Source organism: Mus musculus, chromosome 10 (genome assembly GCF_000001635.26).
Source record: "Mus musculus strain C57BL/6J chromosome 10, GRCm38.p6 C57BL/6J".
Lineage (NCBI taxonomy): Eukaryota > Metazoa > Chordata > Mammalia > Rodentia > Muridae > Mus > Mus musculus.
In genome coordinates this window covers 117,925,112-117,949,347 of record NC_000076.6, presented here as the reverse complement: position 1 = coordinate 117,949,347, position 24,236 = coordinate 117,925,112, and the positions used below count along the sequence as shown (strand labels likewise).

At 44.4% G+C, this 24,236-nt stretch overlaps 1 long non-coding RNA gene across 1 annotated transcript; it reads right to left on the bottom strand.

Annotated features, from left to right (window-relative positions):
* Positions 1-1,040: 1,040 nt before the first annotated feature.
* 4933411E08Rik (RIKEN cDNA 4933411E08 gene) lies at positions 1,041-23,889 on the bottom strand. Its single transcript, NR_045342.1, has 4 exons — positions 23,658-23,889; positions 22,537-22,601; positions 13,986-14,162; positions 1,041-2,270 (listed from the first exon to the last, which is right to left on the bottom strand). It is a non-coding gene; the product is annotated as an RIKEN cDNA 4933411E08 gene (long non-coding RNA).
* Between the last annotated feature and the right edge of the window lie 347 nt (positions 23,890-24,236).

Genomic DNA, 24,236 nt, shown 5'->3' with positions numbered 1-24,236 from the left:
CTCTTTGGTATTGGCTACTGAAGTTTAACACCCTCTCAACATTTCTATTCCCAGGTACACCGCCGTCGTGAGACATGCACGAGGCTGTAGCAATGCAGTAGACATAACCCTAATAGAGGATTACTTAAATGCTCAACAACGTTTTAAAAAGTTCTAAATACAGCGATGAAAGTAACAAAACAATTATATGCAGAAGCTGTCTGCATCTCAGTAAGTGTAGCTTAGGAAAAGCAGCCAGAAGCTGGGTGGTGAGATGGCTCGGCAGCTAAAGGCACTTGCCACAAGTAAAGAGAAGGAGCGAACCACCTCAACCAAATTAGACTCTGACTAACACACCCTAGTGGTGGGAATAATGTCTCCATACACACACACATCACATACACAAACACATACACATCACACTCATACACACACATCGCATCACACATACATACAAAAACACACACATCATTCTACACACAAACACACATACTCACACACTCATTCACTCACATACGCATACCACACACACACACATCACATACACAAACACACACAACACACACTCATACACACATACATACAAAAACACAAACATCATTCTATACACAAACACACATACATCACACATACATCATACACTCACACACACATCACACCACACACACAACACACATGCACAAACACATACACATCACATCCACCCACACATCACACACGCATACACAAACACACACAACACACTCATACACATATCACACACTCACACATATACAAACACACACACATCACACTCATACACACACATCACATCACACATACACAAATACACATATCATTCTATACACAAACACACACACATCACACATACATCACACACTCACACACACATCACACAACACACATGTACAAACACACACACATCACATACACCCACACATCACACACGTACACATACCACACTCACACACACACATCACAGACATACACAAATACAACACACACTCATACACATACTCACACATACACAATTCACACCATTCTACACACAAACACAAAGAAAGATTCTTTTTTTTAATGTAAAGCCAGAAGCAAGCAATAAAAATCCAAACCCTGACAAAAGTGACCTACAGTGTTAAAATCCAATTGCCTTTGAGAAAATGGGAGAGGTTGGTCACTGGGTGGAGGAGGGGAGCTTTAAGAGCTTTGGCAGTGACTAGGACAGAAGTAACGTCATTGCAGTTATCTGTGTACAACCAAACGGTACCACATGAAAGGGGACGGCACCATCAAAGCACAGGTAAAACCAAAACCAAAACACCTCTGTTGGGCAACACCCGAAATGAAGAACAGAAACATAACTTGTTGGGTATTATGTGTCTGACCCCGGACTGAGTACGTATGCTAAACACAGCGGCTTCTCCTCACATTTGAGACCTAGCTTACCTAACAGTTTTACCCTCAGCCTGCAAACAAGGAAGCTAAGTCTTAGAAGCGTGGTAAAATTTTCCCGAGAGGACACAGAGAAAATGGTTGAGACCATAATACATCTTCAAGCAGGCGCGCCTCCGGCTCACGATCTCATGAATCGAGCTCTGTATGCAGAAATGTCGAGTGTATCTTCATGGATTTGGGAGGCTTTGTTCTCACCTCTCAGTCATGTTTCAGAAAGTTTTACAATAGCGACGTAGACGTTTTAAAGCTTGTTTCTGGTGTTTTATCGTTTCAGAGGCTCTTATGACTGAGAGTCTGGCTCCCACTCCATTTTCTAACCAGCCACTGGGGGTGATTAGGAGAGCCGTTGATCTGTCCGCACCTTGGCCCTGATTACTAACCTGTCCAATCTCTTTCTAGTTGCAGGCAGACTCGGTGAGGCACATAAATACAGCCTCCTCTCCTCTTCCGGTTCCTTTCTTTGACATTACTGGCACGTTTTATGGCACGGGGAAGGTTCATAATGTGGGCTGGGGTATGTGTCGGGGGTGGGGAGTCTTTAATCTGTTCCCGGCAGAGGGAACGCTGTGCTGGGAGCGTAAGGCTATGAAACATCTTGACAGATTCCAGACACGAGGAGTCTTCTGACACAGATCACAAACGAGGGGGTCGGAGATGGTGGCATGAAAGGAAGAAGATGGCTCTCCAAGAATGACAGGCCATTAAAAGCCTTCAAGCCAGGATGCGCTTATAAAATTCGAATGTCAGATAAGACACTAGTGTCGGTCGTGGGGAGGACTGCTGGTGGGAACAGAGATGACAAAGGAAAAGAGGATAGTGGGGGCTCCCGAAGCAATCTATGGAGAAAGAAAACAGGACGTGAGTCTGAGAAGGAATCCTCTGTCCCTTCAGCTTCCCTCTGGTCACGATTTAGAGTCAGTTGCTTCATCTCTCTGACCTCCAGTTCTTCTCATCTGTCACATTAGAATAAAACTACCAACTGGGCACAAGTGTGAGCAAATGCGTGCACGACGCCTGGGAAAATCAGTCACTCTTGGACTGAGGCTGTGGCTCAGTGGTTGAGAGTTTGCCTCGTGTCCACCAGGCCTTTGGATTTCATCCCCAGCTCTGGGACAGGCTGAGTCGTTCCATATTATTGAGGCCATGGATTCTAGAGGCCACGGATTCTAGAATGCAGAGACATCAAGCTTTTTTGAATGCTGAGAGAACGCTTTCAAGGCACACCCCAAGTTCCTTAATCCTATGCTTTCTCCTTTACCTTCTCCCTGCTTGCCCCTTGGCCACACACACACATGTCTGTGACTGGGATGGGAGCTCGGTATGCAACACAGCATGATGAAACTACATGCTTCAGATGGTTTAAAACTCAACAATTTAGAAAGAGAGAGAGGGAGGGAGGGAAGGAGGAAGGGAGGGAGGGAGGGAGGGAGGGAGGGAGGAAGGAAGGAAGGAAGGAAGAGTCCAATTCTAAAAATGGCCCAAAGACTTGAATCGTTATCCCTCCAAAGACATTTTGCCCATCCTTGGCCCTGTAGAAATATACATTAAAGCTACTACAGAGCACTGCTTCACGCTCACTAGGACGGCAGCCATCAAAAGACAGACAATAAAAAGCACTGACCAGGATGTGGAGAAACTGCATCCCTCCTACGTTGCTCGTGAAAATGTCAACATTAACAATAGAAAATAGTTTGGTGTTCCTCAAAACACTATGTGTATTACCTTGTGACTTAGTAATTCTGGATTTACACTCAGAAGAGTTTTTAAAATGTACATGCACATATGTAATAAAGACAGTTATATGTATATATACATATAAATATTACATAGCAGTAGTTATTATAGTTTAAAGCAACAATACACACACATGTGTGTGTTTGTATGTATCACATATATACATATATGTTACATACATATAAACACATATATGTTACATAGAAGTACAAACCCTATTTCGGAAAAAAACAAAAACAAACAAAAAAAAGGGTGACATCAATAATGTTTGCTACCACAGCATGAATGACGCTCAAAAGCATCACGCTAAGTCAAGGAAGCCATGCACGCAGACGGCACAGTGTCTGATTCCATTTACATTCACAATCCTACAGAGCTAATTCCACAAACACAGAACACATACTTGTCCTTTCAGGAGGCCGGGAGGTGGGACTGGAAAGTAATTTGATAATAGTGTGGTTTCCTTTGGAGTAAGGGACATGTTGGACTAATTATCTAATTAGGGACCATCACACATTGTGAGTGCGCTCCATGCTACCGAAATGTTCATTTTTAAGTAGATAATTGTATGTTACTTTGATCAGTCAAAATATGCCTCTTCCCAGAAAGTAGATGGGATTGACTGCTAAAGCTTTTATTCAAGTCACCAATGAATAAAAATGTCTTGAATTAAACCACTATTGACACTTACAGTTAGAACTTTTAATATCAACTCAGTACTAGTCCTGAGTGCAGGCTCCTTTTGGTGAGCATCAGTAACCTCTTAACTCGTTAAAGTGTCCGGGAGTCGGGGATATATATATATATATATATATATATATATATATATATATATATACCTTGCCTTCCCACAGTTCCATATGCTGCTGGCAGGATCCATGAGACTTCTGGGTAGTTTTCTTCTCCTGGGGGCTGCTCCATCTTCCTGGGATGTGTTATCTCTTTAAAAGTCCTCCCAAGGGCCCTCAAGGTGGCTCAGTGGCTAAAGGCACTTGTTGCCAAGTCTAACGACCTCGATTCGCTCCATCTGCAGGCCCCACATGGTGGGAAGAGAGAACCAACCCCTGTAACCTCTGCTTACACGCCGTGGCTCACATGTACACACACACTCACACACACACACACACACACACACACACACACACACACATACATGGATACCAAAAATAACTGTTTAAAAGGTTAAGTCTTCCCAGATGGTCACATGAAAACTATCATCCTCTCTCTCCTGTCTTAGCTATGAACTCCACACATCCAGAAATTATGCTCATTTTATTTATTCCTGCATTGGGCACATCATATAGCAAAGAAACTGGGGACTTTAGCTTGCAGCAGACCACATTTCTTTTTTTCTTCTGTTTTGACTGCTGATAAATACAGCAGTGCTTGCACAAAATGTCAGATAAGCAAATTATCTTAATTTTAGCTGTGTAATTATCCTGTGAGTATAGAAAAGAGGACAGCGGAGGAACTAGCTAATGTGTCTCTTTCTGTTACCATTCTCCTCGCCAGACAAAATGTCTTCTTGCCTCCTGTATCCACAGAGCACACAGGATCCTTCTCCAACTCGCCACCTGCCTCTCTTCCGTGACTGCCTGGAGGGGAAAATTCTAGAATACTATAATCACGCACCATAGCCTGAGAGGCGAAATGGTTTTTGTTTGTTTGTTTCTTTGTTTCTTTTGCTCGGAATACAAATTGCTTGATTACATTAAGAGAAGGCAAGAGTCCAAATCCACTTTGAGAACTATCGTTTAGCCATGAATAAGGCACACGCAGCTTCGTGGGTCTCTATGTTGGCTAATTTTATGCCAACTTAACCAAGCTATAGAGGAGGCAAACCTGTAGGGCATTTTCTTAATTAGTGATCAATAGGAGAGAGCTCAGCTCATTGTGGGTGATGCCATCCCTCGGCTGGTGGTCCTGGATTCCATAAGAAAGCAGGCTGAGCAAGCCATGGGGAGCAAGCCAGTGAGCAGCACCCCTCCATGGCCTCTGCATCATCTCCTGCCTCCCCGTTCTACCCTATTTGAGTTCCTCTCCTGAGCCCTACAATGATGGACTACAATGTGGAAGTGTATACCAAAAAAAAAAAAAAAAAAAAAAAAAAAACCTTTCCTCCCCAAGTTGCTTTGGTCATAGTGTTTCATCACAGCAGTAGTAACCCTGACTTAAGACAGCCTCCTAATTATTGATAGAGTTGGTGGCATGTGACAGGAAGCCCACATGACAGCACCTGAACTGAACCACAATTTAGACCCTGACATTACAAAGTATGCAGTTTCGTGACTGGGACCTGTGTGGCACAGCCCTGAAGCCACCAACCTCCTTCTACTTCACTCCACCATCGTCAGGGTGTGCCCTGTCTTCGTAGCCAAAGAAGGCTCTGGAAACGCTGCACAGCTCACCAAGGTCCCAGGTCCTAGGACAATGGGAATCAAGGAATGATGCTTTCTGACTCCTTTCAGGGGGTACTAAATGCCACCCTGTCTTTATTGTTGTTTTCTGATCTTGTTTATGTCTGTTACATTGTAGTGACAGCTTATCCCAGCTAAATTAGCATGTGCACATCTGGCTTTCACTTCATCTTCTCTATGAAATGGTAACAATGTTACAGGGAAGGTGGAGTCTTTCTTTCTCTTCCCTCCATTTGGTCAAAATGTAAATAAATCCAACGTTCTTTAAGGCGGTGGTTCTCAACCTATGGTTATCACCCCTTTGGAGGAACATGACCCTTTCACAGGGGTCACCTAAGACAGTTGGAAAACAGGGATAGTTACAGATGGTGCATGACAGTAGCAAAATTACAGTTATGAAGTAGCAACAAAATAATGTTATGGTTGGGGGGGGGGGTCACCACAGCATAAGGAACTGTATTAATGGGTCGCAGCATTAGGAAACCTGACAGCCGCTGCCTTTTAGAGGGAGGGGGAGGGAGAGGGAGCCGGAGGGAGAATTAAACACTCTAGCTTCTGTTTTCCCTTTTAGTCAAAGTAATTCAGTGTTACCCAGTCTGACTTCCCAGGAGATACTGCCAGGAAATGCTGCCAGATCTGGTAACTGAGGTGGGATGCTTTTATTGTTTCACATCAGCAACACCCTGATCTAGCCTGAAGACTCAAGAAAGAGTCTACAGGTAATAATTACAGACAAGAGAGAACCCGAAAAGAACAGATGTTTTGACACCGTTTCGACTTACCGTGTGTACGCATCTGTTCAGTGTCGGAGACACTTCGGGGGAAGAATCCTAATTTGCCACTCACTGGGTGCACTGCAGCAAGCTCTCTGACATCTCTGAACATCACTGTATTCATCTTGATGCTTCCGTTAATTGTTTATTTACTTTGTGTGTATGTGGTAGGGGGAGGGGGCACACACATACCCTGGCACGGGTGTCAAAGGACAACTTGTGGGAATTGGTTTTCTCCTTCTACCATGTGGACACCAGGCATCTACCTCAGGTCCTCAGGTGTGACAGCGGGCACCTTTACCCACTGAGACATCTCATTGGCCCAGTTTATCATCATCATCATCATTTATAGACAGGGTCATATTATGTAGCTGGTTGTCCTAAAATTTAGTATGTAGACCAGGCTGGCTACAAACTCATAGAAATCCACTTGCCTCTGCCTTCCAAGTGCAGAGCTTAAAGGTGCGTGCCACTATGTCCAATGGAGTTTATTAGTCTTAAAAGGCAGAAATGACAATTATACAAAAAGGGTTATTCAGTACATTAAATTGTTGATGTGTATTTAAATATTGTCTGTCACTCAGACTTATAATCCCAGCACTTGAACGACTGAAACAGAGATCAAGAGCTTGAGGCTAGCCTAGACTTTATGGACTCAGGAGTGGGGTCTGATTTCAGAAAATGAACCTGATTTTCTTGCTTTCTTGATAAAACTCTTTAAAGAAGAAAAGCAAGTCCTATTATATATATATATATATGTGTGTGTGTGTGTGTGTGTGTGTGTGTGTGTGTGTGTGTTACATATATATTATATGTGTGTGTCTATTTATTATATATTATATATTATATGTTATATGTTGTATGTTGTATATTGTATATACATATCCCTCTAAACACTAAAATCAAAGCCTCTGACTTGCTAGGTAAAGCAAGTCTGTATTAATGTGACCCATATTTAACAAACATTACCAGTTTTTGCTGCTTTTTTTCCTATCTATAATTTCTTCCCAGGCTCATGCCCCGTGTTTCAATCACACACATGGGTCCCCTCAGCAGAGCAATGCAGCTAAAATGAGAAGCATCCAGGAATACGTTTTCCAAGCACTGTCTGAGTCCTCGGAGGCCTCGAAATTATTTTCACAACAAAATAAATTTTAGTACATTTGATAGTTTTTCAGAGAAGGCCTGCTATGTGGAAGATACCAGGGAGATTCAAAGACAAGCAGGCTATGTGTGATGGGAGCTCAAACAGCTCTCACCTGCTGACCCGGCTCACACAGCCAGGCCCTCCCCACCCAGCCTATTTTTCAAGTCTACAAGAAATAGAGCAGACAAAATATTATGGGAAGAACATGGGTTTTTTCCCCCTAAATTCTGTAGATAAATTGCTTACTCTAAAAAATAACAAAGCAAAATAAAGATTTTTTTTTCTGCATTTCCTCTGGTGGCTATATGTTGTTTGAATTCAGCAAGAAATTACTCAATTCCCCTTTCCTAAACAGGCGCCATAGCTGCTCATACAGGAGACGCAGCACAGAGGCTCTGGAGAGACGATTTATAGAACAAGGCACCTCATATTATATATACCAAGCATGATGGCATTTAAGCAACTCAAGGGAAATACATTTTTTTACACTGTATCAGATATTCTGTACTAAGAATTTTTATGCAGTGCACTAGGTAAATTCCATGCAAAATTATTTTCCCTGAGAAGCAGCCCTTTCGGGGAGCCCCTGTCTGCCGTTTTTATTCCTCACCTCAGAAGACTAATCTAAAATGTGACCTTATAAACAGTGCCAGCAGACAAGGAGCCGAACATTTGCAAGGGAGTTTCACTCCCTGATGTCCTAAGTCCCCTGGGAAGAAGGAAGTCATGTGTCATTTCCCTTGCACCTCCAGGGAGCTATTTATAGCCCAGCATGTCAACGAAAACCCTGGTAACCGGGGAAAGTTAATGTGCCTTCCAAAGGCAGTAGTTCAGTATCAAATTCAAGGTGTGCATGTGTGTTCCCAGACACATTTACTCCACTCACAACTGCCTCTCATTCAGTATGAAGGAACCCCATGTGCCGTATTTACTCTGGTTTTCACATTACCCCTGTGACAACTCGGCAGGATCCTGAAGTTCTGAGAATATCTTAAGGGGAATTCCAGACCAAATGTTGTGGGTAATTACAGTCCAAAAAAAAAAAAAAAAAAGAAAGAAAAATGAAAAGTAAAAGTCTCAGAATTCTTCTTAAAAATTTAAGGAGATGCAAAGGCTACATAAGACCGAAACCACAATAAGGTTTCACTCTCTTGCTGGGGCAGGGCTGGGGGAGAGGGGAGAATCTGAAATAAGTTTAAATGTCAGCTATGTATACCTGACTAAATCGATGACGTAGCTATCTATAATTATCCTAATTTGCAAGGCCTTTATGGGGTTTGGTTTGTTTTGGTTTGTTTTGTTTTGTTTTGTTTTGTTTTGTTTTGTTTTAGATAACTCTGGCTTCTGGGCCAAGTGGAGAGTCCTTTTCCGAAATCCTTTTCTTAGACCAGTCAAGTAGATTCAGCTAGAGTTCTTTCTGGTTTGGTTTTAGTTGGTTTTGAGACAGAGTCTCTCTGTGTAACCCTGCCTGTTCTGGAACTCTTCCGTAGCCCAGGCTGGCCTCCAACTCCTAGAGATCTGACAGCCCTCTGCCTCCCAAGTGCTGGAGTGCTGGGGTTCAAGGCGTGCACCACCTTGCCCAACTGCTGCCAGAATACTGAAGGCAGGCCAAGCCCATCACAGTTATACCGATATGGAAATGGAGACCAGAGAAACTGGGGGGAAAACCGTATCTCAAAAACCAGCTCAACAAGCAGATCAAGAACCAGTTCCTTTCAACCTATTCTAAGCCCTGTCTGGCTGCAGGTCACAGGGAAGAGGTCAGCCAATGGACTTCTCCACTTTACGGCTGCATCCACCAAGTGTTAAGAACGAGACGACATCCACCAAGTGTTAAGAACGAGACGAGAGCTGTTCAGTTACCTGTGACCTTAGGTAGCAATGGGCAGCACCGAGCAATCGCGGTTGCTGTGACCTATTCATTGAATGAAAACTAACTAACAAGGCACGGAGACTGTGCACACCTGCAACCTCAGCCCTCCAGTTGTTGAGGCAGGAGAATGGTAGATTTTAGGCCAGGCTGGGCTAAACAGCAAGCTGTAGACCATCCTGATTTGTATAGCAGGGCCCCCTGGGTTCTTCCCTTGAGCTCCTGCTCTGATGTCATGTATAATAAAATGTTAGGTATAAGCCAAATTAACCCTCCCCTCTCCGGGTTGTGTTGGGTCCTAGAGTTGATCACAGCAGCAGCAAAGCAGACTGGAGCATTAATCCAGAGAGACAAGCAGGGAAGAGTTTTGAAGCCTGGGCTGAATGTACTATTTCCCAGATAACTCGGTTCCCAGCTCTGAAGGTGTCTCCCCATTTTACAAAAGGGACTCCTGACAAGCTCCCACATCAGGAGGTCATCCCTGAGGCAAAAATCTATGGAATGGAAACTTCCAAACACAAATCAAACCCTGCCCTTTCCTTTCCTCTGGCTTTCAGCTCTAAATATAGCACCAATCAACACACGCTAATCAGAAAAAAAGGCTCTCACTCCTTCACCATAAAATGTTGGCCTTTCTTTTTCTTCCTTTACCTTCGTTTATCTATTTATTTTATGTGTCCTATTCTGTAACCCAGGCTGGCCTCTGACTCAGGTAGTGGCACACTATCTATGATCCCGGGACTCAAAGAGGCAGACGCAAGAAGGTCATGACTTCCAGGCCAGCCAGGACTTGAAAACATGCTGAGAAAGAGAAAGGGGGTTTAGAGGTAGAGACAGAGACCAGGGGATTTTAAAATGACAACATCTCCAAAATTCTAGTTTTAGTTCTATATCTGGATGACAACATTTCTTTGAATAGCTTTTCTGCTGATTTGTACAAATACATCCCCTTTGCAAGCATGGCACCTACCAATGTGGGTATACTCCCTCATTCCAGGATGTCTAAGTCTAAGTGCTGCCTCAGCCGACCATCTATCCCTCAAGGAGTTCGTTTACTGGGTAAGCAAGCCCACAAATAATTAAGACATTGTGAGATAAGGTACCGATCAGTTTCCGTGGGAACGAGCAATCTTGCTTGAGGTGTTAGAAAGCAGTTCACAGGGGCCGTGACATTTGAGTTCAGCCACAAAGGATGAGTTAGTGTCTCCAAGAACTGATGAGAGCATTTTAATATAGCGGTCGTATTACAAGGAGAACATCCTGTTACCTCTACCACACAAAGAATGTCATATCAGAGAAACCTCTCTCCTTTCCTGTGGTCCAGATTATTAAAGACAGAACAGCCTCGATTGTGTTCAGGGTTATTCCACTAAGGGCATTCGGTGATGGTTTTACAAAGTGAGAGTGTGTGGTATTTAACTCTCCCAAAGCCGCCCTTTGTGAAGCACTGAGGACTCTGAAGAATCCAAGTGTCTCCTTTGTGGGCTCATATATAATGGATGAGCACTGCATTAAAGATTATTGAAGACTGTAAGCATATTTTGCATGTATAAGATCTGTAGCTTTTAAAATATTTATGCATCCATGCAAGTCGCCTGTCTCGAAATTTTACAGCAAACTCAGGAAAGAAAATGTCCAAGATGGACAAATGTTAAATGGACTCTCTTTTTTTAAAAAAAAAAATATTTTTAACAGGTAACACTCAAGAGGAACTAATCTACAGAATGTATCCTGAACTTCAACATGCATAAAGCGGAGAAGATCGGAAACAAGATGGCAGGGAAGACCTAAGGAGAAATCCCAAGAGCTAACTATTTAGTGCTTGTTCTGCACATGACCCACGGTTCCCTGCGGCTATGTGCCTAGCAATCGCTTTCTACAAACAAGAAGAAATCTGATTACCACCTACAGCACCTGATTTTTCTCTTTTCTTATGTGGCACCTGTCCTTTGTTGGCCATCATGTCAAGAGAACACTCAGTCACAGTTGATGCCCTAGGCTTCCCAGTACTCTGTCCCACAGTTGGCAGAGTGTCTGTCCTGTCCTGTTCTTGGCTTACTTCCTTCTAGGGAGAGAGTCTGGAGACAGAAGTCCTTGGGTCCTGAGGATAGACAATGAGGTCTCTGTCAATGCAAATCTCACCTGTAGCTCACTGCCTCCACTCCCATAGACTCACTCGTCAGCTCTTGAGCTAGAGGGATGGGGAGAGCCACAAACCCCTCCTCTACCAAAACACTGAAGACTTGCAACTGGGTCCACCTTCCTCTCTGCTTCACATCTCCGGACAAGGACTCACCTAAGAAGCCCATTCAGGCAGCACTATTCCCAGTTCTATCTTTTTATTTCAATTATTTAATTTTGCTCTAGATACTGATGGCTAGCTAGCACCACTCATATTGCAAGGCCTTTCTAGGTATGTTCCCGACATGCCAAAGCTTTTAAGTCCAGACTCCATTTTAGAGAACCTGACCTAAGTGTGAACTCAGGTAGACTAACAGGCTGATAATTAGCATTAGTTTCCAAGTTGCCCCCCAACAACTGAGCCTAGCTCCAGTCTCTAGGCTAATCCCCAACAAGACCAGTGTCTCCTGGTTATTTCCCCCAATAAACCTGCACCCCAAGTTACAAGCCCACCCCCTACCTAATGACCACCAGTGCAGAGGAGAACAGAAGTTAAGTCTATGATAGACTCCCAGCACCAGCCAATTATGTTAAAGGACACAGTAGCTCTCCAATGAGATGCTTGCACATGTACTGCCTGCTTGCTGTTGACTATAAAGCTTTGACCCAATAGACACTGGGGCTCCCCCATCACCATAACTGTCCTGGGTGACGGTGGTGCATTGGAGGGGCCGGAGCTAGCTCGGATAGAATAAAGACCCTGGAGTTGCATCAGGTCGGCTCCTATGTGTGTCTTTGGAGACCACTAACATTTCCCTGGCACAACATTTTTTCATTTCATTTCAAAGACACTGCAGAACAGCTATTATTGTGACGTCTGTTTTCCAAAAGAGAACATTGATTCCTTTCACCCACCCTCATCCACGGCTTTCACTACTAAGTGTTACTAAATTCTTCAAGCTACGTTCAAACCATCGTCTTCTCCAGGGAGAGTACATTGCTGCCACGGGTCTGGACAGGCATGTCCTGGTCTCTGTTCTAAAGCAACCAGAACATCTCTTCCCCAGAAAGGAGGCTCCCAGGCCTCTCCCCTCAAGCCTTGAGCAATTCCATCCACTTTCCCAGATGCGGCTTAAGAGATGTGTCATTTTCCACGTGTGCCAGGATGGGCAAAAGACAAAGAAACGTCACAGCAGAGGAGCGGCCAAGCCCATGGGTGCCAAGGGCATGAGCCAGCCATGGCACCTTTGGCAGCACAGAACCTCATTCAGATGCATCACTCGTGGTTTCCATGGCAGCACAAGGTGAGTTACTGTGAACCCTGTTATCACACAGAGGGGAGACGGGCACAGATAGCAAGCGGCCATGTTTGGTCGTCACAGTGACTGTCTAAGTAAGAATCATAGTCTAAACCAGAGCCCCCGCTTCTCACCGTTACACTGCTTACCTGCATCTTTCTCATAGCTTCATGAGGGTTCAGTGCACTACCTATGCAAATAAGATGCTTTTCCTCAGAATCTCAAAACCGCCACGGACCCCTGCCATTACCCTGCAGTGTTTACTGAAGGGAACCAGTTCAGAAAACAAGGTTTACCACTCACTTACCACCCCACCCCCTGCGCGTAAAGGGACTCACATGCCTGCCTCTACAGAACCAGAGAGAGTTGGAGAACCTTGTGGTTGTCATGCTGGGGTGGGGCAGTCCATTGTACAGCTTCCTCTCCTATACGGTAGATTCTACCATTGGATAGCGCCATGGATGGATTATCTGGCCAGAATGTGGTTAGAATTAGGTGCCCCACCTCATACGGCACGGTGAGCCAAAAGGCTTTTGTATCAAACTACTTCAACTTGGTGCTACTGAAGGGCTACAAGAGATCAGCTAAAGAAAATGGCTTGGGTGGGGGAGGGGGGCGGCGAAATGGCTCAATGGTTAAGAGCACTGACTGCTCTTCCGAAGGTCCTGAGTTCAAATTCCAGCAACCACGTGGTGGCTCGTAATGGGATCTGACTCCCTCTCCTGGAGTGTCTGAAGACAGCTACAGTGTACTTACATATAATAAATAAATTTGAGAGCGAGAGAGAGAAGAAGAAGAAGATAGGAGAAGGAGAAGGAGAAGGAGGAGAAGGAGAAGGAGGAGGAGGAGGCTTAGTTGTGCAAGGGTCACCAGACCTGCACTGGCAGGAGTACCTCACTAAAGATGTATGTTGAGAGCCATTCTTCCCTAAGAAGCGCTAGGATGAGGATGCCTCGTTGTGGGATTGTCACACAAAGTGAACGAGATGCCTTGCAAAGCGCGTCCACGGTTAATGTTGCCTCCCTCGCCACTCGCTTGCTACTCGGTGTTTAAGGCTTGGGTAAATATCTCGTAGGAAGAGGAAGGTAGCGTTTCATAATGTCAGACTCTAACCAAAAAGAAAATTCGGTGTTTGCAGAGCTCTATCCCCCGCCCCTCCCGGATTACCTAGCAAACCTGAAATGTATTAACCTTTTTAGTCCAGGTTTTTAGTACTGGTAAGACAGACTGTTTTTACATAATCAAGAAACCTCCTCCTGGCAGACAAATAAAAGGAAGCCAGGTGTTCAGGATTAAAAATGCATTATCCCACCGCTGGCTTTCTGGAGATGGCATCAGGAATCTGCTCTTTCATAATGCATGCCGTTTCTAGAAAAGAGAAGGCAGAGAGGGAAATGAGCGGAGATTAAGGGAACTTGGGGAAAACGAGGGACTAGTGGGAGCTCCGGACATGGAGAGGGCCAGAGGAAAGATAAAGGCCAGCCGTATCTATGCCCAGCTTCTGCCGTTCTTGTCCCCATTTCTTAAAAATAGTCCTTCTTCCTCCCCACAGTGAATTGCATAGACCATATCTGAGGTCCCACAGCAACATCTGTGTGTATATTTGGAGACACTAACCTATTTGTATCTGTGGTAAAACTGGACTGGTTTTTAATCTCAAGATATATAACCACCAATTTCTCCAGAACGAGGGGGGGGGGGTGGCGGGCGGAGAAAAAACAAGGTGGGGGTGGGGGATAAGGAATCCACAATATCAGGGGTTTTTTTTTTTAAACCAGCATTTTTACAATGATAAGCGAAAACAAGCAATTTACAATGTATAGCAATGTACAACAAATAAAAGAGGTTCTTCCCTTAAAGTAAGCCTGACTCGTTTGTCAACAACTCATTGGCTGTATTTCAATGGGTGCTGGACCTAGGCTGAGCTCTTAATATTCACAGGACCCTTAGTGCAGTAAGTCAATGAGGCTTGGGAGATTGAATGATGAACTGGTGACCACACAACTAATGGTAAAATTAGAAATCAAACCCTGGCCTGTCTCCGAACCCTGAACTCCTAACCTCTGCTGTATCGTCTGCCGTATGAGTAGATGTCACTTCGTGATCCAGGCTGAGCTCTGACAATGAGTAAGGGGAAGAAAACCAGCCCACGAGAAAGGCAAGAACTGAACCAACAAAAGAGAATCAAGTTGCAAAAGAGCCTTTCAAACTCTGCACACAACAACCTCACCGCGCCCCGCGAAGCCATTCTCAGACTCAAGGATTACTGCAGAGCCTGCTGTAATTTCAGAGTTTAATAATACGAAATTGGACCTAGAATCCTGAAACAAACCCATTTCAAAACTACAGTACCCCTGGAAATGAACACATCCATTAGAACTGAGACCATTACGTCTGTATCCATCTTTGTGTGCAGGAAATAGATGCTTTTTCACGGGAGCAAACACAAAATGCTTGTATGTTTTCATCCAGTATAATCTCCTAAACTCCTTTCATCCAATTTCCCAATTTTGTCAGGTATCAGAAACTGAAAGAAAGCTTCCTCTCAGCCCAGTTTCTCATTGTAACTCTGCAATTATTCTTAGCCTTTACCATTGGCCTATTTCTTAGGCAGAATTTCACCATGAGGTTAAAAAAAAGGGGGGAAAGAAAGAAAGAAAGAGAGAAAGAAAGAAAGAAAGAAAGAAAGAAAGAAAGAAAGGAAGGAAGATAGAAAGAAAGAAAGAAAGAAAGAAAGAAAGAAAGAAATGTCCCAGAAACAAAAAGACTTGTATCCTTTTTTTTCTTTTCTTACACCATTTTTGCACAAAAAGAATATTATAAGGGAGATAATTTTAAAATCACTAATTTACAGAGACTAGCTGCTGATACTCAGGAACTATTTGCAACCACTGAAGACAGCACACAGCAAAAGCATCCGCTTACGTCAACGGCGATTCCATAGAACAGGACTTGGGAGCGTCTCATGGGTTTTTGCACAAGGGAATGTTTTCTATCTTGAGCCAGCACAAACACGGTCTCAGTTTTAAAACAAAACAAAACAAAAAAAAAAAAAAAAAAAAAAAAAAAAAACACTTATTGTGTGCTCATGCATTGTCTGTTACAGACATTCTCTAAAATGCCATTGGGGATCCTAGAATAAACAACGAATGGAGACCTCTGCCATCAAGAATCCTTTAGTCTTCTGCATAGCACACTCCTCTATCCTATTTGTTTGTTTTCTTGTCTTACCGAAAGGAAAAAGTTAGTTCAAAGTGCTCCAGGCCCCAGCGATGGTTACTCGTTGATCATGAAGATTATCAACTTGGCAAGATTCAGAGTCACCTCAGAAGCAATGCCCCTGCGCATGCCCAGCCACCTGTGAGGGTGGGTTCAGATAAGCTTAACAATGAGGGAAGACTCACTCCAAAAGTGGCAGCTCCACTGAAGGGGCTCTTGCAGGCCTCAACATGGCAAACATGACATCTATAGTTTTGCCTTACCCTCCCTCCCACCCACCATTCCCTCTGCCTTGCCATTAGATTACAAGCTAGCCCCCAAGGTCTATTCCTTTTCTTGGCCACTTCCTCCTCCTGAGGCTGACTACCAAGATGCAGCTATCAAAGTATTAAAGTCCAACAATCAAAAGCCCTCTTTGGCTCACCTAATTAACATGCCCAGTTAAATTAAACACCTCATCCTAACACAGGGTTTCCCCTTTTACCTTTATAAACCGCTATCTTCCTATGAGCCAAGTCTTTCTCCTCTCTATCCAGAGGCAATCCTTGTGCCTCAGAGGCAAATACATCTTCCCCCCTCCCCCTCCCCTTCCCCTTTTCCCTCATCCCCTATCTCCTGTCTTTGTCTCTTATTCCTCGCCCTTTGTCCCCCTAGAACAAATAAATTTCCTTTGTGCTGAGAACTTGGTCTGGGGTGCCTTGTACTGATAGGAGACTTTTCAGCCATCCTGTGGGCTAGGGTTGCAGGCTGAACAAAAAGGAGAAAGTTGACTGAATACAAGTTTTCACTTCTCAGCTTCCTGACTAGGATACACTATAACCACCTGTCCCAGCTCCTGCCTCCACACACTCCCTGCCCTGGTAGCCCTTGTCTATTTTGAACTATGAGCCAAGTAAACAGGTTTTCCTTAAGCTTTGGTCAGGTATTTACCAGGACAGTGAGAATAGTAACAAATGCACTCCTTAAATAGCTTTGCCATCCCAATTCATCACTCACTACTGCACCAAAAATCGCAAACTTCCCAAGCAAGGGAGATGAGATCGCCTTCCTCCGTATTAGACGAGCAACAGAAACTTGGGTATTAGACCCTTAAATTAGCCCTCGCGTGCCTTTGGTTTCTAGTTTGTGTGAGAGCTCACATGTGGACGGTCTGTGTGCGTGCCTGTGTGCGTGTGCGTGCCTGTGTGCGTGTGCATATATGCAGTGCGTGCGTGCGTGCGTGCAGTGTGGACAGTGCATGCAGTGCATGAGTGCGTGAGGAGAGCAGGGTGTGGGAGGGGAAATGTAGGCGTGGAGAGAATGAGCCATGCTGTCCAGTGTCTAACCCTATTGTAAATTTCTCTTCAAAAGCATCTATCTTTTACCAAACAACTTCTGTTAGATATGACTCGATCTTTGATATTTTACTAAAAATTTAAACTTAAAACAAAAAACAAACAAAACCATGAAACTTCTGTATTTTAGCCATTCCTTTCCAGAAAGCACATTAGAATTTATGCAAATATGCCCATCTGAGCTTTTTGTTTTACCTAGCCTCCCAAAGGGAGGCTATATAAAATATAAGTTCTATTTCAGACTTCCCCTGGACGATGGTATCTTCTGGTCTTACATCCACTGCAAAAGAAACCATTTAACCAGGTCCTCCTGAGTAAAACAATCTCTATCCTAGAGACATTTGTAAGTTTTAATTCTAGGACAAGAACCTACTGGTAAATGAAGATTAACAATTCACTATACTTTTCAAATGTGGTTGTAACCTACGACCTAGAGATAGCTCAGTCAATTTGCAAGCCTAGCATGAGCCTGCAGTGACGGTACATGACTTTAATCCCAACACTCAGGAGGCAGAAGCAGTCAGATCTCTGTGAGTTCAAGGCCAGTCTGGTCTACGGAGCAAGTTCCAGGACAGCCGGGAATATACAAAGAAACCCTTTCTCAAAAAAAAACAAAACAAAACAAAAAACAGCAACAACAAAAGCCAACCAAATCAAACTAAACAAACAAAAACCAAGCTTGTCATGACTCCTTATAAAAACCAGGGCTTGGTGGTGTGCACCTGTCGTCTCAGCTCTGGGGAGGCAGAGACAGATGGGTTTCTGGAGCTCACGTCAGTCAGCCTTCCCTAACTGACGTGGTCGGTGAGAGATCCTTTCTCAAAACAATGTAGGAGACACCTGAGGAACAACATCTTAGGTTGTCCTCTGGCCTCTATACATGTACACATATGTGTATCCAAACGTACACACATACACATGCATGCATGAATGTGTACCTATACATATAAATAATCATAACAACGCCAGCAGATACCCAATACAGAAGTTCTTGCAAAAGCAAGGGGAATGTCTTAGAAATAGCCGTATACCAACAGTTTAAAAGCATTTTGGTGAGATTTGGAAAGAGAGTCAAGAAGTCAGATCATCAGCCCGTTATAGTAATGCAATGCAATATAACACAATAAAGCTGTGCCCTAAAGATAACAGTAATGATGGATGGAGTCAGGATGAAGGTAGAGATTGAGATGTGTGGAGTATGTTGTCAAAACAAAGGAGAGGGGAGAGTTGAAGATGGACAGCAGAGACAATTGTAGTGTACATTTAAGACAAAAGAGTGGGCACATAAGAATCTAGCACAGAGCAATGCCAGAGAAAAAGATCTTCACTTAGTCCGTAGCTGAGCCTGGGTCAAATGTCAAGAGGAAGTAAGGATTGTTGAACAAATTAGATGTAGCTCAATGGCATGGACGAGGCTCCTATCTATCCTCAGTGGAGGGGCGAGATAGATACACACATACACAGGAACAGAGACCTGTTGAAGGTCTGGCTATGACGCAGCCACTAACTCATGATAAGATGGCAGCAGCCGTTAGTGGTGCCCACCCATCTAACGCCCATTCCCCACCTTGCATCTTCCTTTCCAATCTAAGAGAAACCAGGCTTAATCTCTGCATTCATCCATCTTAGTGATGCTGTGTGTTTCCATGGAGACAGACTAAAGACCCAAAGGTTCAGTGATGAGTGGTCCAGCCAGTCATGGGTTCAAGTCTTGCCAATGAGGCATGAAGAAAAGTTACTTCTATCTATGTCTCGGGGCTCTGTACACTCAGGAAGAACTGGCTTCTTTCAGTGGATTACCGCATCTCAGGGAGCACCGAGAACCACAACAGCCAGCTTACCAGGAGGAGCTGGTTTGAACTGACCAATGAGCTGAGGATGCCAGAACCAGCAGAATGAGGAAGCTTCCCTTGACATGGTCACTGAACTACTAATGGACTGTTAATGAACCCTATCACACTACCGTCCTATACTTCTTACATGAGAGGTGACATATGCTTCAGCCAGTTGCATTAGGATTTCTATTGTCTGAAGCCAAAGCCATCCTTCCTGACCATGCAGCCTCTGCTCAAACTAGCCCACCCCCACACCACCATTTCACTGGAGACTGAAGACATTTTTACATTTGTATATTATATGTATGTGTGTATTGCATGTTGTACGTATGTATTGTATGTATATTGTATGTCTGTATGACCACGGGCCAGAATACACATAAAGAGGACAGGAGATAGTCTTTAGGAATCAGTCCCCTCTTTCCATCATGTGGGTGGGCTCAAGGAATTGAACTCAAATCACCTGTGTTGGCCACAAGCACTTTTACCCACTGAGCTATCTCACCAACCAAAGAATAGCCTTCCAAACAGCTCTCCCAAGCCCCAAAGCCATGGTTTGATCAATTCAGAAAGGTGTGTGGCCATCTGTTGGGAAGCTACAGACATCTAGGCAGAAGTTTAAACAGGCACAGCAGGAGGACCTATAAGTTTGAGACTTACTGACTGGGGGATGACAGGAACTGTGGAGCCAATGCTACAGTTGCTATCAAATCCGTTGCTATAACAGTATCGCCTGGTTTTGTGCTGGTAACATTTTGCAAATTGGCCATCCTGGCTACTTTCTAAAAGCAAGCTAAGACAAGGTGGCAAATAATGACCCTAAAGTCTTAGAGGCTGCCAAGGTTTCAGCAATGTCACAATTTCAAAGCAAGAATGAAAGCCAGCAGATCCAGCCCCCTGCTGAGGAGAGTCAGCAAGTTCTAGAAAATCGTGGCAGAGGGAAGGAAGTAGGGAAGAGCAGGAGTTTGGGGGAGATAACGAGCACTTCTACCACAAGTTTAGCAGTGGGGGGGGGGGGGGGAGGAAAGACCGTGTTCCAAGGGAGCAACAGGTTTGAGGTTAGAGGAAGAAATGGTTCGCTTTATTTCTTGGTCGTAAGGTAGAGACTAGCTGTGCACACTGGTGGACAGATGGAAAGGGGACAATGGGAAAGGAGCAGAGGGTGGGGAGCCTGCTAAGGCAGCAAGAGCAGAGGACCCAGGAGAAGACAGGTTCCTTGGCCTCTCTCTGCTCAGCCTGCTCCCCCAAATCCTGCTGAAGTGGGAGCTCTGGAGCGGACTGATGGCCAGGTTGAGATGATGTAATCACTGCCACAAAGCCCTAAATAATGGATAAACCTTATTTCTTTTATGTCTTTTTCTAATAGCCCCGTATAAAAGAACCTTTGGAAAAAGACCAATTTGTCTTTCCAAGGCTTACTTTTGTAAATGCATAATGAATACAGAAAAGTATCGCCAGCCCGTGAAAACCAAGACCCATCTCATTCGCCTACCAAAGTAGGGCCTGCAAGGGAAAAGAGGAAGAAGTATTATGGTTTGTTTTGGATTTTGAGGCTTAGTTTATTTATTTTTTTTAAAGATTTATTTATTATTATATGTAAGTACACTGTAGCTGTCTTCAGACACACCAGAAGAGGGAGTCAGATCTTGTTACGGATGGTTGTGAGCCACCATGTGGTTGCTGGGATTTGAACTCTGGACCTTCGGAAGAGCAGTCGGGTGCTCTTACCCACTGAGCCATCTCACCAGCCCCTTAGTTTATTTATTTATTTATTTTGTCTGTTTTCATTTGAGGTTTTGGTTGGTTGGCTTTGGAGTCGGTGTCCTACACTGCCCAGGGTAGCCTCAAACTCACCGCGTCGCCTGAGTGTGGCCTCTAATTCTGATCCCCTGGTTTGCACCTCCCAAGTGCACTGGGAGTGATCCGATGGCCTCTTACAAGCTACTCAACTGCTCTACCAACTCATCCTCAGCCCTAGCCGAGGAAAATGTCGTGATAAATAAATACATTGGGGCTGGAGAGACGGTTCTATGGATAAACTGCTTGCTTTATAAGTGTGAGTGCTAACCCTCATAAAAGCCAGTCCAGTGTGACAGCCACCTGCAATCCCAGCGCTCAGGAGGCCGAGACAGAGGACCTGCTGGACAAGCTGGGACTCTGAATTCCAGACTCAGTGAGAGACCCTGCTCCGATACATGAGGTAAAGGGCATGGACTTTGGGTCTACACTTGTATGCCCACACGTGTCTACACACCCATATGCACACATATAAGAGAGCTTCACACTACATACACATGCAAGACACGAATAGATGAAAAGAAAAATGGTGTATGGTAGACATGCCTGTAACCCTAGAATCTGTGGGTTGAGGCAGGAGGATAACAAGTTCAAGGCCAGATTGCGTCATATAAGACCCTGTCTTTAAAAAATAAATCGAAGCTGGAGAGATGGCGTGGCATTTAAGAGCACTGGCTGCTCTTCCAGAGGACCCAGGTTCAATTCCCAGCAACCCCACAGTGGCTCCCAACTGACTGTAACTCTAGTTCTTGGAGAATAGGAGATCCAACACCCTCACACAGACATGTATGCTGGCAAAACATCAATGTGCATGAAGTAAAAATAAATGTTTTTTTTTTTTAGGTGAATAAATAAATAATTAAAATGGCTTTATACTGGCCCCCCAAATAACTGTGAAATTATCTAGACCTACATTTGGGAAAGTTTAAATAGAATGATAATAGTTAAGATTTAATAAGAACATACTATAGTAGTCTATGCTTCACATTTCTTATATATAATCATGTTGAATCTCTGTAGTACCCTTGGCAGTGAATGTCATTAATCACATCTCACAGGAAGGATGCAGATGCTCAGGGAGGTCATGACCCCCGAGATCATTTAAGTGCACAATTCTATAGCAGTTTTCAATGTCCAACTCATGTGTATAGATGCTGAGGTTGTCACTGTGTCCGGAAGAGGCATCTCCTTGTCTCTTGGCAGCCACCACAAAGTATTTCTTTTGTATCACTCTGTTACATATTCAGATACACAGAAAATCAGTCCTGGCATGTTAGCAGGGGTCAACCTTCCTAACTTTAGGACCCTTTGATACAGTTCCTCCTGTTGTGGTGACTCCCAACCATAAAATTATTTTGTTGCTACTTCAGAACTGTAATTCTGCTACTGTTATGAATCATAATTTAAATATCTGATACTTGGGATATCTAATACTTGGCCTCAAAGGAGTCACAACCTACAGGCTGAGAACCACCGCACTAGATCCTAGCCTTTCAACCCATGGGCTCCGGAGCCTGCAAAGATCTTTAGAAAATAAACTCAAAGGAAGGCTCTTACATTTTAAAAATGGCTTGTAGGATCCTGTGGCATATCCAGCAACTAGGAACTGAATCCCCGATTCCCTGAAAGGGATAAAGTATAGCATAAATTTCCAAGGAGGAACACACTGCCTGTAGCATATAAGCTTGGTACCCTCTGAACTGAAACTGAATGATATTCATGAGATGTTAAAGTGTTTAGTAATTTCCCCCTTTTTCTTTTTTCTTGGGTTTTTTTTTGGGGGGGGGGGAGTGGCGGGGGGGGGGGGGGACGACAGGGTTTCTCTGTGTAGCCCTGGCTGTCCTGGAACTCACTTTGTAGACCAGGCTGGCCTCGAACTCAGAATCCGCCTGCCTCTGCCTCCCGAGTGCTGGGATTAAAGGCGTGCACCACCACGCCCGGCAAATTTCCCCTTTTCAACAGAGGCACGGTTGATGTTCTGACTTAAAGAAGGTGTGTGTTCTGTGGCGCCTTTCCGGCTTCCGGGAGCACACTCTAAGCTTCTGGGAGCACGCTATCGGCTTCCGGGAGCACGCTGATGTACAGCTTTAAAAGGCCCCAGCGCCTCGGCTTTCTAAATCACCAGCAATACCTAGAATAATGGGGTACAGTGAAACAGTAGCACTGCCCTGTTTAGCAGGGAGGGGAAACATCACAGGAAATGCTCTGTGGAGGCTGGAGACACAGCCCGGTGGCACAGAGCCAAAGGCAAGGTCTTGGTTTCAATCGCCAGCTCTCCGCACGGACACAGCACACCATTCTGGGGTCACACTGATTCGGTGTAGATGTAAACACTGACACTTATCTGTATGATTTGTGGTGTGTGTTTTGTTCCTGTTTTAAACTTGTGGTTACTTGTTAATTTATGTGTATGCGCGTGCCCGTGTGAGTTTATGTACAGCGTGCATGTATGTGCTGGTACCCTGAAAGGCCTTGAAACCCCTTTAGAACAAGCGCCACGGGTAGTTGTGAGCCACCTGGTGTGGGTGCTGGGGACTGAACCCAAGTCTTTTAACGGCGGCGGCACTCTGATGGTTTGTATATGCTTAGGCCAGGAAGTAGCACTATTAAGAGGTGTGGCCTTGTTAGAATAGGTGTGTCACTGTGGGCGTGGACTTTAAAACCCTGGTCCTAGATACCTGGAAGTTAGTCTTCTCTTAGAGGCCTGCAGATAAAGATGTTGAACTCTCAGCTTCTCCTGCACCATGCCTGCCTGGATGCTGCCATGCTCCCACCTTGATGATACTGCACTAAATCTCTGAACCTGAAAGCCAACCCCAGTTTATGCTGCCGTAATAAGAGTTGCCTTGGTCATGGTGTCTGTTCACAGCAGCAAAACACTAAGACAGTCTGTTAGCACGCTTAACTACTGAGCCATTTCTTCAGCCCCACCCCCTTTTTTATAGGTCACCAAGCTGGCCTGTAACTTCCTTTGTGACATAGGCTAGCCTCAAACTCAAGATTCTCTTATCCCAGTGCTGATCTTACAAGTGTGTTCAACCATACCTAGCTCTGCTCTCTGTATCCGGAGCCCCCAACTGTAGAATGGGACTGTGAGCCGATTAGAGAAGAGTGCGCATGCTCAATAGCAGTACGTAAAGGCCCGCCATTGTCTGACATACATGAGTTGCTGATAGTGTTCCTTGCCAACGCTTGCTTGACTACGTAAAGAAAACCCTGCCATTTTCTCCCAGGTACATCGTTAGTACTAAAAACAC